Here is an 18,439-nt window from a genome sequence, read left to right as displayed (position 1 = left end):
CCAAACTATGGACCAATCCTGATAAAAAAGAAAGAATATTATGTGAGATTGGAAATTCTACATAAACAGTTATTGATTCATTGTTGAATAATTAATTTTTCTTTGTTTTCATACCAAATCTGGCTTTCTGATTGGCCAATGTTTTTTTTGCATACCACTATGAAAAAAAAAACCGAGAATGGCGCGAAACCCTGACATTTTCGTGACGTCACAATAGAGACATTGACGTTGTGTATTGATTCGGAAAAAAGAATCCCTTAAAAAACCACTATAACGTTACATTTAAACATACTTCATTTTATCAAATAGAGTTTAAAATTAATTATAATTATTGATGTCACTATTTTTTTAATTTTATCAGATTATGAAAAAAAAATTGTTTGCAAACTTTTGTGAGAATCCGCTACACAGATTCACACAGTTTGCAAACAAATTTTTTTTTCATACCCCGATAAAATTAAAAAATAGTGACATCAATGCTTAAATAATACAAATTTCATACCTTTGTAATATCTGATGCATATATTATGCAGCATGATTTGTGATCACTTTGTGAAAAGTATGGGTGTTTTTCATCTAATTCTCATTACTTTTCAAATAAATTGTATTTTTTGAAGCATCTATGTTTGCAACACTTAAATCAAAGATAATTTTCAGATAGCTTTCTGCTTTTTCCCTTAGTATCAAACTCATCTTATAATAAAATTACTAATTATAGGGTATATTTTCTTACTCATGGTGAGTTGTTAATGAAATTTTTTCATTGTCCATCTCTAGATTACTTGATGCTAACCGTCTTCTTGGAAATATGCAGAAGTGATGTTTCGAAAAAAAAAAAAAAATCATAAATAATAAGAAATCCTTATCAAATGAGAGTTCTTAGTTAATTAAAATTGACAAAATAATCCAAAGAAAATATTGCGGGGGATTTGATAAGAGGATTACCTATGGTTGTCATGATGTTAATTTTCATGTATGAGTCACCATATTCTAAATTAGAATTCAAGGTCTTATACATGTATATATATATGCTCACTTTTCAGATCGCATTGAAATTTAAAATACAACTCCATAAAAATAGATTTGGATTTGAATTTCAGTGATGAAACTATTATGCAATGCGAGACATTTTGATTTCTGTAAGAATAACACCAACCTGATCAACAAATATCACCAGAATAATACAATCTTCTAACGTAAATATTCCCTTAAAAACAGACATCTTGTTAGAATATCAAGAGCTTTAAATCAAAGAATTTTGATCATTTTTTTTAAAATGATGAAGTTCATATGTACTGGGCTCACAGCAACTTAAAGATGCTCCACCGCCCACAGAGCATATAAGATATTCATAATTTGAACAATAATTGGTGTTTAATCGTGTATATATATGTCTAGTTAACACAAAATATAATATAAAATAATTTATTTTGCCTTTGGTGCATGCGCAACCAGTACATCATTCCATATAGGATATAGTACAACGGAATTTTTTCGGAATGCAATTAATCATTTTCGATATTTTGAAGTAAAATTAGAAGCTCAAACTTATCAACGATGGTAATGGTGTAAAGTAAGTAACTTTTGTAACTGAAGAAAAATGTTAAATCGTCTGCTGCTGTTTTTGATAGTGAAAAATACCATTTGTCAGCGGTGGAGCATCTTTAAGTCTCAGTTCCAGAAAACAAATATCAACCTTAGCTGTAGTATTCAGGCTTTATGTAGGGTATCAAATACATATGGTACAAATTTAAGTTTAATAAATTAAACTCAGGTCCCAGAATTTTTCCTTTGACTGTAAATATGAGTAATTTCTGTATTATCCAAATATTCTGTATATTCAATCTCTTTATCGAAATATTTCATTTTATGATGTAATGAAATACGTGTCTGTCTCATCTGTATTTTATGATCAATACCAACTTTATTCATTCCATGGTCAGTGATGTTACCAGCAAATTTACATAATTGGTTTAATTTTCCAGCTGTTTCAGCTAATGTAGCTTTCATAGACAACACAAATTGGTGTTTGGCTGCAATTATGCTGTAAAAAATGTATAATGCATAGCTACTATAGGAGAATCATTTTCCCTGTACTGATAAAATCTAACATAAATGTTTAAGAAATAATTTTGTGTCTGCAGATTAAGTTGATTTAAATATCTTTATGTAAAAATTTTGCTGTAATTTTTTACTAGAACCTATTAACTCTTATTTCCTGCTGATCACAACCCTTAATCATCTCTGCTTGATTGACCTTTAACCCTTGGGGTAAAAGGAATTATGATTGATATCGATTTCATTGATTCCAAAGTCCTTTAAAAACTTTTTTTAATGCAAAAAAAAAAAAGAAAAAAAAATCAGATTCATACTTAAAAGCTTCTAGTTAACATTCCAGGATAAAGGAAAATAAAGAAAAAAAGAAGAAGAAATAGATTGAATATTTATGTATGTATTTGAACCACATTAGGTTTTGTTTTCTCTAAAGAAACTGAGGTCAATGAAGTTTATACTGTTGATATTTACTAACTCCCAGTCATCGATTAGCTGTTGTCTGTTCACTTTCCAACCAATTTCTGCTCATGAATTCCTTAATATATAACAACCAAGACTTCAATCTAGACAGAAATTGATGTCAACTTTTTACAGAAAAGGGATTGCTGCCATCTTTATGAAAATTCTTCACTGTCAAATATTTAAGCCACATATTTAACTGATTAATCATTAATAATACTTTCTCACTTTTCACTGGCATAAGTTATAATTTGCTCATTAAAAACTTTTTAAGGAACATGAAGTTGCAAGAGGCACACAATTTTACAGTATGAGTCATGTCTCTCCATGCTCTTTAAGGGCCTTTATCACCTACATCTTGCATAATGATCAGCTATTACATATATGTGCTTTATCATGTAACAAGTCTTTATGGACCAAGTATGTGAGCAATAAAACCTGCATGAAGTATTCAACATTCAAATTCACTAATAACAAAATGCTGTTGTGTATGCATGGGCTATGAGTAATGTTGGTTCACCCTGTTGACAAAAAAGCAAGATTATAAGGATATTGTAAAAAGTTGGGGTTAAAGGCATCACCCAGTATAATACCCATAGGACACTGAAATATGAATGATAGATGTTTGAAAAAAACATTGGTTCAAGGGAGTAACCTTGAAAAACCCACAAGACTTTGAAATGTGTTTATTCTTTTGAGAATCATCCTTTACACTGTAAATATCCACAAAATTTAAAATGCTAACTTTGTATGTATCGATACATGTATTTAAATTACCGGTATGTATTTGTAATAGTGTTGGTGCATGGAAATTACCCTGTAGAATACCTGCATGAGTGTTGAAATAAACTGTGCATGTAAAACATGAACATCGCGGTTGAACTATTATGTAGAGAAATGGAAGGAGCTCTTGTAGAGTATACAGATAACTAAAAGAAACTCAAATGATAAGAAATGCTATGAATATGCAGAAAAACCCTGAGGATGCCTTTAACTTGATCAAGCCAGACAGACACTATATTTATATAACAATTTGAGCTAGTGAAAACAGGCTTTTATCAATGCTATATTCATTTACCTGTGTTGCAGCAGCTTGAAATGCATGCTGTGATTTCAATCATTAAAAAGGTAAATTAGCCCTGAAAGGAAATTAAATACATTTACTACTGCAAGTGGAAAACTTTATCTCTATACTTGATGGATAAGCTCAGCATGGGAGCCATTAATTTAGGATGTTGGAAAGGTTATATCAAATCAAGGATTTCTGTATGATGGAGTAGGCTGAGGATTATGGGAGAAGTTGGATAACGAGGCTTGCGAAGATGAACAATTCTTATGCAAATGATGTATTAATGAAAAAAATCAATCAATTTCTTTGTTTGCCTCTCAATATACTGTATTATTAGGGATTTGTTATTCTAGTCTAAAGAGATTTAAAAAATATGATATAGTGCAAAAAAACCAGAAGCAAAAGTAATCAAAAAGCATGACCTGGTATATATCTCAAATTTTCAAGCAGTTTGTTGTGGTAAATATAAAAATTACCTAGGTAAGTCCTGGACTATAAGAAGTAGAGAAAGGAAAATTTAGGAGGGGAATCAACGGATTGTGGAAATCCTTTTCCAAAACAGTAATAGTACAGTAAAATTCCAAAAGGAAAAATGGTCTATATAGCTAAATGGTATGACACAGACCCAAAAAAGTGGTCAGAGTAGATGGTCTTTATATACAGAGGTGAGCAGTAAAGCAGGTTCTATTGCATATGGAAACGTCATGAGAAGAATGTCTTCCAAATGTTTGCTAATATTGACGTGTCTGTGTCAGGTACGGGACTCAATCGTCTGGATTAGATGAATGTGATGCATCTGTACAGAAGGAGCAAATGAGGCAGATCCAAAGAGAAAAATTTTTTTTTATGATAATTCTAGCTTCAGTTTTATTCTTTTACCAAGTATCTAAATACCAGAATGTTAGATCTAAAATTGATAGGTTTTTTTAAACAATGTACTAATGACATCAATAGGTGGATATCCAAGATGGGATATGAATTTCTTGCTCTTGCTGACTTGTATATTAGGTACATTGTAAAGATGTGTATTGGCTGTACCTTGTATGATATTGTAAACTCCAGCATTGTTTTATTGTAAACAAAATATTTCAGTAATGTATACCAGTAATTTAAAATATGTATGGTTTTCAGTCCACAATGCTATTCTGAAGTAAATTTATGAGAGCTAAGTAAATCATACCAAATAGAACTCAGCTTGAAAGCTGACTTCGGATTTGGTTGTTTGGTGGTTATGGTATGCCCCCAACATATTATCAGAAACCCTCCAACTCCCATGAGGAGCAGTTGCCAGGTACTGACTACTGGTTGGCTGTTTCTTCCACTTAAATTTGTATGGTCTATAACTTTCGCTCTTTTTGTCATAGTGAAAACTGTTTAAGTGTTATACATATTTTTCTCCGTTTGTCTGAGTTTTAAACTTTCTAATTTTACCACTTTTTATAAAGTTGCAGCACTGTAAGTATTTTTAACTATAAAAGTAAAAAATCTTTTTAACATGTACACGTGAAAAATAGACTCGAAAGATGTCGAATCATTCAGAACTCTTCCGAACATTGTCGCGACATTCTCAAAGTAAAACGAGAGTTGTGAAGCCAAGAGAAAATGTCAACAATTTTCCATAAACAAAACATGTGGTCGACCACATCAGACTCTATCTACAAAGAAAATAATGCTCGCACATTACAATATTTGATGCACACAATATTTTACGGCAATGTGTAAATTGGATGCTTCAAATACTCAATCTGTGGACATTTGCTCCTATAAGTCAGAAGGAAAAGGTAAACAAACACATGTGCGCCTATGCTAGTTACCTGGCTCACCACATGCAGATCGTGTCAAACGTCAGTCACGTAATACGATTCGGAATCCGACAAAACCCGAAGTCACCGAACATGGCGATGATTGAAGGCGCTTTATTCAAAACCAGGAATATATGATCCCTAGATTTCGGCTCTCTTATAGGCCAACATATGCTTTTGGGGAGCTAAAACATCAAGTTACGTGTCCATGTTTAAATATCAAATGTTTAAGTTACATATCGTTACAGGGAAATTAGCAGTAATATAATTTTAATCCTGGCACATCCTCTACTCATTCACCCCTGAAATTTCATAATGGACTGGTCTACTCTTTGATTTGGAAGAGCCTAAATGTGTTTTCAGGGGTGAATGAACTAAATGACCCTGGCTGTTAATAGGACGTTAAACCAAACAAACCAAATCAAATAATGCTTCAGTTTGTTTGCTTCCCCAGAGAGACATCAACTTCCATATTGGGCTTGGTGGTTTTATTTCCTATTTGAGCTGCAATAGCCAGAGAACAGCTAACTGACCTTTAAGCTCTGGTGGTAAAGGTCTTGTGTGCAACCACTGTGATTGGCATCAAACATGGTAAATTCAAAGTGATACAGCTTACGGTTTTGTAATTCCTATACCAACTTATTGAAGTTAAAATATCAGTAGCTTACCATCAAATATGTCGTAAGAGGGGCTTATATTTCAGGTGGGATTGGACTGGGTCAATCATCGGCGACCAGGTAGCCCAGTGGTAGAGCATTCGGCTAGTGTTCGGAGGTCTCGGGTTTGAAACCTAGGGGTTTGGTCACTACATTTTCTCCTCTCCAGTTACAAAACTGGTGTCCATCTAAAACAGTCAAGGTGATGGTGTAAGGGGGTTTCATATGTCTTTGAGGTTGAAGGTTGGAAGAAGAGAGCGATGAGCGGCAGAGCATTCGGCTAGTGTTTGAAGTCCCGAGTTCAAATCCCGGTCTGGCTACTACATTTTCTCCTCCTCTGTTACTCATTTGATCAATTAAGTAATTGGGATAAAGTGTCCTGCTGTTAGACAATAACATCATAGAATTTGCTGCTTACTTCTATAGCTTTCTGGGAAACCTGTGATTGAACCAACTATTCCTGTTCTCTTGAGTAGGTGATAGTTTGTTGTTCAACTCACCGAGCTCATGAACTCCACCCACATTGACAATGTCAACAATTTGACATAAATGACTGACAAATTCATCATATTGTGAAACACATAATGGTTGTAAGTTCAGTTTCAACCAATCTATTGTGGAGAATACCTGTCCATTGTTATCTAGTCTGGTCCGATCTGGAAGTAAACAATAACAAAGTCATATATCTGGAAGAAAAGGGCACCAAATACACACAGCGATTCCGTTTGGCTGAACTTCATTATGTTATTGGATAATTGACTTAAAACTCTACAAAAGTTAAATTCCATTTGTTATTTGATAGCCACATGTGGAGTTGACTTTTTTGTTCTTGGGAAAATATGATCTCTCTTTTTGTGAGCGATATAGGTATATTAACAAGTGTTGTTTTTATGGGAGGGTGGGACCAGAAAACACTTTACTGTGTAAAGCTGATATAAGGTATAGTATATCAAAGTTTTAAATAGCTGACATAAACATGCCTTATCTGTGTCTCCAGGAATCAGGAATATTTAACATCACAACAGAAAATGTGTACATTGATCAATATGTATGGGTATGTTGTATATCATTTTCCTAATATTTCACAGGGCTTAATGGCCCATTATGAAATATTTGCAGTTTGCAATGAAAAAGTCTATGCAGGTCTAAGAGAACAATTTATTAATACTCTTTGTTCTGTGTGATGTGGTTCTTGGCTGATTATCTTTGATCAAAGCATCATAAGACTATGGAATATCCAATGTAACATCCTCACATTGTCCCACTATTGTATGTATAGGGGGTCATTTTGAGAAATCAAAGTCCAGTGCACATATACTCAGAGTTGTGTATACATACATATTACAGTGTGAGACTAATCATTATGCGGTGTCCTTTGACCCAATGCCACAGTGACCTTATTGAAGTATCCATTAGGTACAGATCAGTGACCTTTAGGAGAAGCCTTATTTACAAGTCAACTGTCTTACATGAATACCTTAATCATTTCAACTTGGCTTTGACTGTAGTTATAGAATCCCAATTTGAGTTTGAAAAGGTATGATTTCCCATGAACTTACCTAAGTTCCCTTAGAAATTTATCTACACACAAAACTAATCCATTAGAAATTTACATGTATTTCTTTTATATAGAAACCAAAACCAGAAATGTTTGTAAGATAATTGACCTGTCTATATATGGTTTTGGATGCAGTGCGGTGCTGTGGGATAGGATATGTGATTCGATGGGACAGACATTGTTACGTTTTTCACCCCACCCCTACTCTTCCATTTCATATTTATAGTGAAAAATAATCCAAAATGGCAGACCCAAATGTTTCTCGAAATGCTAATTAAGCATCTATTATTATTATTGTATGACTTGGAGATTAAAAACTACAATTCTCAATGCAATGTTGCATGGTACAATGTGCATCTGTAAGTAAAAGTGCAAAATCCTTACTTCTTTCATAGCTCTCTTCATTATGCTAAATAAATTACTTTCCATCTGCTTCTCATTAATTCAGATGATAAGCTTTTGATATTTCCATTAAATAAAGTTGCTGTTTACCCTGACGTGACCTTCACTTTGTAGCCCAGTAACAGGCGTTGTTGCTGTTGTATAAACGTATTGCACTTTTATGATTCGCTGTGCAATTTATAGACCTTGTGAAATTGATTTATCTGCTAGTGTGCTCACAGCAACTTGCTACTGGACTGTATTTCTGGCTGGCTTCATGTTTATTTCAAAGTTGTGAATAATTGCAGATAGTTAAAAGACAAATAAAAGACAACAGTGGATGCTTTTAGACACAACATTCCTTTTCTGATCTATTCATTGACAAGCTTCTATGGAATTCATGGGGACATGTAATTAGATTGTATTAATTGCAAGACTGGTGTCTTTTTCTAGTTGATAGCAGACAAGTGGCTTATTCTTCTTAATATTCATATTATTGGCAAAACATGTGTCTTATTTTAGTTGATCATATAAATGGCAAGACATGTACAGGTGTCTTATCCTTGATATGTGTGTCAATAACAATACAAGTGTCTTAACCTTAATTTCATAAGTAGGACAGATTGGTATCCAATACTTCCATGGAAATATAGGTGTGTTATCCTTGTTGTTCCCATCAATGATAAGACATGTCTAAAGCTTCAAATTGATGGTAAAACAGACTCATTCTGAACTCATCGGGTATCATCGCGAAAATAATTATCCATTCCCCGAGGAGTTCCGGATGAAGACAGACTGGCACGCTTCAATTTAATACACATGTCTTGTCCTTGTCCTCATGGCAGTCACAAAGCACATGTCTTATTATCGCAAGTCTCCTCAGTTATACTGAGAAATCTGCACCATCCACCACTATTGTGACATACAATATCAGTATCATAAGCACGAGACATTTACTACACACATTGTAGTAATATACAGAAGAAAGAATGTAAACAAAGATTAAACATCAATGCACATTAAAAAGGAAACATGATAGTATCATAAATATAAACGTTTATAGCCCAAAGGTCAAGGTACACTGACCTGTTTCTGTGTGTCAGAGATATATAAACTAAAATATAATATTTCATTGATATTAGGGCAGGAATGAGTCATATCATGTCACCTGGTTATTGTGTTGTGAAGATGAGCCTCGGCTGTTTACCTGTGCTAATTACGCTGCACACGACAGGTGTGTCTGCTCTAAACGAACTCATATTTCATCCAAAAAACGTTCTATAAAACTATCATGTACCAGAAAATTAATTTGGCTTTCAGTATTGGACAGTAAATACTCTGTTTAGGTTTGTCATGTTTGGGAGTTTTTTTTTTGTGACAATCCATTTCTACAAGGTTTATTTTGTCTGTATCATAGATGTACAGCAAAAGTTATAATTTAAGTTGAAATGGAGAAGGATATGTGATATAATGCTATACAATAGAACAAATTGTTTTGACCCGGGGTTAAGGCCTTGACATTAGAACAGTTCTCAGATTTGTAGTTGCCCACCAATTAGGACACATTATCCATATATCAAGTGTATTATGATTACTTACAAAAAAGAGTTTATAAAAAGTTTAAATGAGTCCAGATTGAGTCAGTTATTGTCAGGAAACCCCCACATTATTTTCATGGAACAGTCAGATTTAATTATACATTAATAATGCTCAGATCTGACAAAAAATTATTCTTCAATTGCAAAAGACTTAATATGTTATCATTGCACATATTTCAAACACTGCTCTGATTACCTCCCTTTGAAAGTTAATTAAAATTGCCTTGATTAAACAAAAGACTGGAGTTTTAAAAAGATAATGCAATATTTTTAAATTGTCACCTATTAGTTTGATATGCCAGATTATATTTGTCCAGTGGTTTGACTTGTTGTCTAAGATTGCTTATTAAAAAAAACCAAAAAAAAACAATTTGCAAACAAATTACTGTATTATTGGATAGATTTTGAAGTTGTTTTATTTTTGCTATTTTTGCACTTTTATCGAAATTCATAAATTCTTAAAGTACCTGCAAAATGTTCAGAAATCCTTTGAATTACCTTAGAACAATTATAAAGTATCGTATAAATTCAAGAATTTTAGGAATCGGTGAACCTCGAGATTCAACCTCTGTGAATATGCCCCATTCAGACAATGCAAAATATTGAACCATGAATTGAAAGCTCTATACATTATTCCAATGTTATGACAAGTTAACAGTTTTGAGGTCTGATGAAATGAACTTTAAAATTTGTATCAATGTATGGTATCAAGGTTTGTAAGGTATAGCTTTGATCCCTAATAATCATGGAGGACATCTGTACCTTGGTACCAGTAGGTTACGTACAGACAGTGGTCTGCCAAGTCATTGCTTCATGTGAACACAATATTATCATGTCCTGGTGTGTCTCAATGGGGCAATTATCAAAGTCTATAAATATCAGACTTACAGTATATTTATATAGGCAAACACTTCCTATATAAACTAAAGCATGCATTACCGAAGCCTGATATGATGTTTGTCCCATAACGGCTTCTGTGTGTAAAAAAAAAATAATAAAATGGATTATTCAGCAATCATTTCCAAATATAATGATGTCTAAATGACCTTTTATCCATAACTCTCCTTTAAGAAATAGAATGTGAACACAATAAGATAAACTCTAAGAGCGTGCAAGCTTCAGGATGTGTCCCATAATTGTCCCTGTCTATAAATGAATAATTTAGCAATCATTTTCAAAGATGACTATGGCTAAATGACCTTAAATTCAAAACTTCCTTATTTGAAATATAATATGTAATAGATTGCAAAGTTTAAGAATTCATTTCTTGGAGCACAAAGCAATCTCTCTGATTTCATATTTAACTGAAAATTGATAACAATGTCAATTCACTGCCCAATGAGTCCCCCCCCCCTCCATAAAATCCATTTTCAGAGTTTGAAAGCTATGGAGGTTTTTCAAAGGCAAGGTAAATAGTATTGTACCCGGGCGTAAAATTAAAATTTGATAACATCTTCCTTCCATTAAATGATAGCAATGGTCCTTTGCCCAGGAGATATTCAAATCTACAGCTGATTGCTATTGTGTAGATTTTCACACCTCACCGATGTCGCAGTAGGATATCATGGCTGAGCTAAAAATTATGCATTTTGTTGCAATTTCATTTGACAGAGTGTTTATCTATTACCTGGGCTCTGCAGCTGTTTCGCTGTTTCTCTGTTTAAAAGTGGGGTGGGGTTCTGTAATTTAACGTAATGAAAAGACAGCATGGGCGTATGATGAAATAATGTAGAGGAAATGGGTATTATTAAATTAATCAGAAAGAAAACAAAGGAAGGAACTAGAGCCAATTAATACAAGAAAAGTTGGAAGAGAAAAGTCAGATATTTTCTTATTATGGTTTTGGTCCTCAAAAATAACAACTCTATGAGTATCAGAAATCAATATTTGAAAACAAATTTATTTTGGTCCTTAAAAATAGCCACATATAAATGTCACTGTTAAACTGAATTACGAAGTTGTCCATGCCTGCATGAAAAGTATAAGATATTAGGAACAGCTTAGCTAAATCTAATCAGCTGACCATTTAACCATTCAAAAGGTTATCAAACCTCGACTGATAATTACCTAGATGTACGTGTAGCGAATGTATATATAAGTACTGTTACATGACCTGAAGTGACCCCTAGTCCACTTTCTCACCTGTCTGGACAGTCTATAACACTACTTAGTAGAGCCACAGGTATGCTGTGCTAGAGAGGAATATTAATTACCTTTGACCTTGTACATATCACACTGTATACAAGACAGATTTTGGGTGAGATACTCCTATCTGTCTCAGCAGATTTTACATAGATTAAGGATGTCTAAATGTATGTCCACCCTGTAGATACATGATAATGGCCGATTATGGTCATTAATACTCGCTACTTACACAGATAAAGGACACAGTTGGCCAGTGAACCAGAAAATATGATCAGACGGCCAAAGGCTGGACATAGAAGAAATATCAGGTTTTCAGCTGAACATATAATTTGTCAGCTAGCTAACTGGGCTCAACCATTTTTGATATAAATGAAACAAGATATTGTGATTCAGCTAGCCTTTTATAAATTTTTGAGTACCTGAAAATGTTAATGATCGTATTGTTCGAATACACATCACAATTGTCACTAAAAATCTCATTTTCTTTGCCATTATCTTTATTCACAAACCACTCAAACTCAACGCTTAATTATTTCAGTATTTGAGTGAAAAGATTCAGATGTTTTACTGGACAATGTCCTTTAGTCTACCCTGACGATCAGCTGATCGGTCACATGGTAATTAGGTACCTGTGCTTGGTCGGTCAGTAACACCACCTATGGTCAGTGTTTTATTGATGTCCACTCAGCAGAACCATTAGTTATGTCTAGACCAGTTTAAGGTCAGTCTGTCTGGTGAGGTACCATTATCTAGTGTCCAGTTGGTCAGTGTCATTGTACTGGACATCCTATCTAGGTATTAATTGACCATAACTTGCCAATTATCTGGACATAACTGATGAGGAGATGAGTCGTGTTGAGATATACCACTGGTACTTAGGGGATTACTGATGGTACAGACAAAATATTCATAGGTGTCTATAAGAGGATGTATCCAAGTCAATATTGTAATATAAAGAGAATAACATATTAGTATGAAGGATGTTTTATTATCAAAGTTAAATGCTGGGTTTGCTTAAGAGGCTTAACCCAGTGCGTGTCAATGCTTTCTTTACTAGTTCATAAATTGTAAAATTTACATATCAAATCTAACCTCACATAGTGCCTGTTCACTGCTGGCAATGCATGCATATTAACTTGAAAGCATTAAAATAGTCACTGTATCAACAGCAAAATCCTTCTCTTAAAGTACAATTGCTGCTTCCAATACATATGATTGCAGCTTCCAAAGACATACAATAGCTACTTCCAATGACATACAATTACTACTTCCAATGACATACAATTGCTAACTTCCAATGACATACAATAGCTCCTTCCAATGACACACAATTGCTATTTCTAATGGCATACAATGGCTGCTTTCAATGACATACAATTGCTGCTTCAATTGACATACAATTGCTACTTCCAATGACACACAATTGCTACTTCCAATGACACACAATTGCTACTTCCAATGACATACAATTGCTGCTTCCAATGACATACAATGGCTGCTTTCAATGACATACAATTGCTGCTTCAAATGACATTCAATTGCTACTTCCAATGACACACAATTGCTAACTTCCAATAACATAAATTGCTACTTCCAATGACATACAATTGCTACTTCCAATGACATACAATTGCTACTTCCAATGACATACAATTGCTACTTCAATGACATACAATTGCTCTTCAATGACATTTGCTACTTCAATGACATACAATGCTACTTCAATGACAACATTGCTACTTCCAATGACATACAATTGCTACTTCCAATGACACACAATTGCTGCTTCCAATGACATACAATTGCTGCTTCAATGACATACAATTGCTTCTTCCCTTGCAGAACGGTTTCAATTTTCTCAAATCACAATTGTTGTTTCCCATGATGTACGATTCCTGCTTCTCTTGCAGTACAATTGTTGTTTCCCATGAAGTACAATTGCTGTTACCCTCATAGGCAATTTTCAAATAACAACTACTGCCGCTGTCCAATTGTTCCTTGCATTGATTTTCGTGAAGTCATTAATTTTACATCATTCAATATATTGGTCAACATTTGATAGATATATGGATCTCAAAACCTGGCAAATGATCTCCATGGTTTCATTATATTATACTGATAAATTGTTGCTTATATATAATGGAATTTTTTTTGCAACAAGTTATGCAGTTTTGCAAATGCATCTCTGTCCTTTTGGGTGCTATAGTCAAATGTATATTTTGTAGTTGTTGTTTACTTAAATATAGATGTTTCTTGAAGATTCCATTAATGCAGTAAATACAAGATGCAGTTTGCCAATGCATCTCTTTGCTTTTGGATGCTGTAGTCAAATGTATATTTTGTAATTGTTGTTTACTTAAAGACTTCTTCTTGAATATTCCGTTAATGTGCTTTGAGGAGACTTTCGTCTGTTATCAATATTTTCTGGATTAATCGCCAATATCTAAGACAAGATATATCAAATCTGGAGAGACAAGATTACGCGAATTAGCTGATAGACCAAAACCTTTTTGGAAATGGTTAATGGAATGAATAAAACTGTAAAATCAGAAAATCTCCCTGAATATTGTTTCGTTCTTATCAGCTGCCTTACAGACTGTGCATATCACATCTTGAAGACATCATTTCGAACTTAGAGCAGAGTATAAATAGACTTTATTTACTACACATGACAATGTAAATAAAACAAAAACTTGTCGGCCTTTACATATGGTATACTTTGCTATCTCTGGCTAGATGTTGGCATTTTGCCATATGCAATTCATAACATTTGTGAACTTGAACCCTATGAGCAGTACAATTCTGCAGATAGTTGTTCCAAGTGTTGTTAGCATTGAGGTGAATATATTTCAAGGCAGGAGATGAAAAAAAAAGAAAAAATGTATTCCAAAGCGATCTATTTCACCGTCACATTTCGGTGTTTTTGAAAAATATATATTTTACACAAACAGTGGGTCATTTGTCTTCAGTTTAAATTTTGAAGTCACAATTTGGAGTAATATCTAAACACGTACCTACACACAAACATTGAACTCAGGTTGTAATTTATACCTGTAGCTGATAAGCATTGTCAACACTTTGATGATAAAATCTGATAGATATCTACATATACTTGGGTCTGGTGGCTATGTATATATATAACTTGGGGACACCCCGATCATTTGAACATGCACGTACCACCCCTGTTTGACCGATATCTGATATCTGAAATAGACACCATGGGTGATTTAATTCTCTTGTTGACCCTATTGGGGTCACTGAATGTCCTGTCTCATTTTATAATAGTCAATTGTTTCATTGAGCTGGTGCCTGTTTCACTGTTCGCATTAAAACACGAAGATATATCTGTTTAAATGTTCAGGGGTTTATATATATAGAGTTGTTTATCAATGATGATTATTGTTCCAGCTTTTATAATATTGAATGAAATAAACAGAGCGATCATTCTAGAATGGAGACTTTAAGATCCAATTCCTTTAATAAGAATTAGAAGTCTGTTGGTCAACTGGCATGATTGCATTATAATACCCCATAATTATTATTGGAGTAAGAAAAGACATATAGCAAAAATATACGTAATTCCTCTCTCAAAGTTGGTATTGCAACTTGTGTTAGCACTTTTTGTTAAGCCCAGATATTTTGTATTAACGTTTAGTTGTTCTGATTGTGATTTTGTATATATTGATCTTTAATTTATTTGCAGCAGTGCTGTGAGTTGCATTTTGCACTAACTTGTACAATATTGATTTTGTACCATACTTTGATTGTGCTGAAATAAGTTCATTTACAGTGTAACTTTCATTGAAGTATAAACCAGACACTGGTATAGGTAAATCCTATAAATCTATATACATCGTCTACAAACCAACTGTTCTAGCTCCATGGCCAATAACACAATAACCGTTAGGTCTGTGATGTTTGTCTGTGGAGCGCTTTGTTTACTGTAAAAATCACACCAATTACTTCAGTAATGCAACAAAAGACTGTTGCGTATGTAGCCTTTTTATCAAACAATCAGCATCCGAAGCCCTTGCATCATCATCATCTGACGTTTGTTGTCACTGCTCATTGTAGTTCCCAGTAGAACACTACAGTAGCAAGGCTAGTGCTCCAAGGTTTGTTTTTGTATCCTGTAGCAACCTGGCGCCTTAATTTGTCTTGTTAAGCCGTTTTTTCAAGGAATTCAAAAGCTTAATGATTGAATGCTGAAGTGAAGCAGTTGCAAGACACTTTCAACTTCATTGACCCCTGGAAATTCATAATGAACTCTCCTTGCTTTTAAATTAGAAGAGCTCAAATGTGTCTTCAGGGTTGAATGTGTTATATAGCTGAAATGAAATAAATGGGATTTAAAAAAGATATGCTACATTTAAATTTGATTTTTAACATTATCTGTTTCCATGGTTACATCAGATAATGACTGAAAAATCAGTGCCCTAAGCAGGCATCAAGATAGTAAAGAAACAGAATGAGTTCATTCACCTCTAGCATCAGGTAACTTTGTGATTCTGGTGAGGAATGGTTGTAGTCGGTTTTGTACATGTAGAGAAGATATAGAGAAGTAAAAATGCACATTGTAAATGCCATGTGTCTGTCAGAATTAATTGAGCTTAATAACTACAGGAAGAGATGTGTCTTTAATTCATGGTGATAATAAGCAATCCTTTTTTACTGCTCCTCTGTATTGAGCCTTGTAGGAATCTGAACTGTACCATCCACAGTGGTTACTGACTATTCTAACATATACTGCTGTGCATATCGCCAGAGTTAGGCCTCAGCTGTCATACTGGGGTCTGACAGCTCGCCTAGTACGTTACACCACCAGAGTTTTCTGGGGTTGTAGAACAGATAAACTGGAGAAGGAAGCCGTGTGTGTTATACCTGGCCCAAATTTGTTACTGCTTGTGTGTTAACATAGGTGTGTCTACTCAGGTATTTTTTACTGAGTCAGGTTTTAAGGCTCAATACCTTAACATATTCTGGGTTTTACCTGTAACGAGGAGTACCTGCACTGTCAGAGACAGGTAAGTTTCAATTCTTAGTACGCTATGGCGTAATGAATTGTTATTAACTCTAGATAAAAAGTGTATCTAGTTTTGTTACATATGTTAATTACAATTAATTAAATATAATTTCCAAGTAGCTGTACGATAAATATATATCCCAGACAGTGATGCAATCATCTGCTATACATATGTACCAGGTATTATATATATACAGCTAATACAGTATCTATTTGTACATCAATGTCTGATACAATTAGTCATACAATATTTACACTCTCTGTAGGGCACCGCAGTGGCAGATTGGTTAAGGTGTTCCAACACATCTAGCCTTCCACCTCTGGGGTACAAATTCGAAATGCATATATTAGGCATTTACCAGTTTAACTTTCATATCCATGGGTTGGTGGCTTTTCTCTGGGTACTTCAGCTTTCCTTCACTTTCTTAGTGTGACATGTCCTTAAATGACCTTGACTGTTAGGAGGTCAAAAACAATTATGATGGCTTATTCAACAAATATGATACTACCTTTTGTTGATCATGATTCTCCTTCCAATGAAAGTAGATATGTATTGTTTGAATCATCTAAAGACAGTACACAGTGCACTTAACCTAAATGGTCAAAGGTCAGCAAGATGTGATAATGTTTCAAACTTTCAAAGGTATGTGACAAGGTGATAAAATAGGCCCCTAACTTTTGAATGGTGAAAGATGGGACAATTATATGTTTGGTAGTTCAGTGATTTGCAGTGTAGAATGTTCATTAATGGTTAACCAAGGGATGGTCATGCTTTTTGTTTTCATTTTGGCAATCACTTATCTTTGAGGTAATGTCAGATACATTTCATAAATATGTACAATGTTTTTCAACATACGTACTGTGTAATGAACATAAATTAAAGCAAAATTTAATTTATCTTTCTCAAAATAGTTATTCTGAGCTAAGTAATAATTGATTAAGTATGATTTGACATCAGTCATTAAAATAATTAATATTAATTTGTGAACATTTTTGATGCATAGATAAACTATGCATATTTAGTGCAAAGCAATACAGAATATTGAACAATAATCTGGCGTGTTGTTAAAGTCAATGATTTACAACTGTTTATTTTACACATTACAATTGTGTAATATGTAGGTTTTATTTGTATCAAAATATACTCTATAATGATAAAGATCAAATTGGTGTGTGGTTTGTATGACCCTGTCAATGTAAAACTCAATCAGACCATGCAAGGAGAAAAACAAAATACAACTGAATTATTAATGCTCGTGTAATTTCCAGGTGTTGATACAGCCTCGCCTCATTTCGATCGTTTCTTACAAACATGTGGTGACGAGATCGCGTCATACAGGGCCCCACATGTCATTAAACACGATATCAGTTGATCGTTTTATGTTTTTTATTTCCCGGTTTTCTTGCCACTTCCTGCAGCAGTATTGTTGGCAGTTTCAAACGTGATATGGATGATCATGGTGTTTATTTGGGTGTTTGATAACAATACCTGTGTATACCATTGTGAACAGGTCGCCCAACCTCATAACACTATTTTATGAGATTTTTCACCTAAACTGTAAAATATTGAATATATCCTATATTTTCCTCTCATGGTTCACTAAACTAGATCATACAACCATTAATGTGTTTTCCTGCCCAGAGTTGTTTTTCCCTGCGGGTAGTCTATAATGTATTGTCATGACTTTAATTG

The 18,439-nt window shown here is 33.9% G+C and overlaps 1 protein-coding gene across 10 annotated transcripts in view; it reads left to right on the top strand.

The window, feature by feature from the left end:
* The window catches only part of LOC138325529 (band 4.1-like protein 3), a 130,717-nt gene that overhangs the window by 34,058 nt on the left and 78,220 nt on the right, over positions 1 to 18,439 (top strand). Inside the window, exon 1 of one of the 10 annotated variants that reach the window (XM_069271268.1) lies at positions 16,578 to 16,747. The exons of the other annotated variants lie outside the window; for them this stretch is intronic. The gene's annotated coding sequence lies outside the window, so the exon portion shown is untranslated. Of the gene's footprint in view, positions 1 to 16,577; positions 16,748 to 18,439 lie in introns of those variants that run through there. 10 annotated transcript variants of the gene reach the window in all.

This window comes from Argopecten irradians, chromosome 6 (assembly GCF_041381155.1).
Source record: "Argopecten irradians isolate NY chromosome 6, Ai_NY, whole genome shotgun sequence".
Lineage (NCBI taxonomy): Eukaryota > Metazoa > Mollusca > Bivalvia > Pectinida > Pectinidae > Argopecten > Argopecten irradians.
This window is presented reverse-complemented; position numbering and strand designations above follow the sequence as displayed.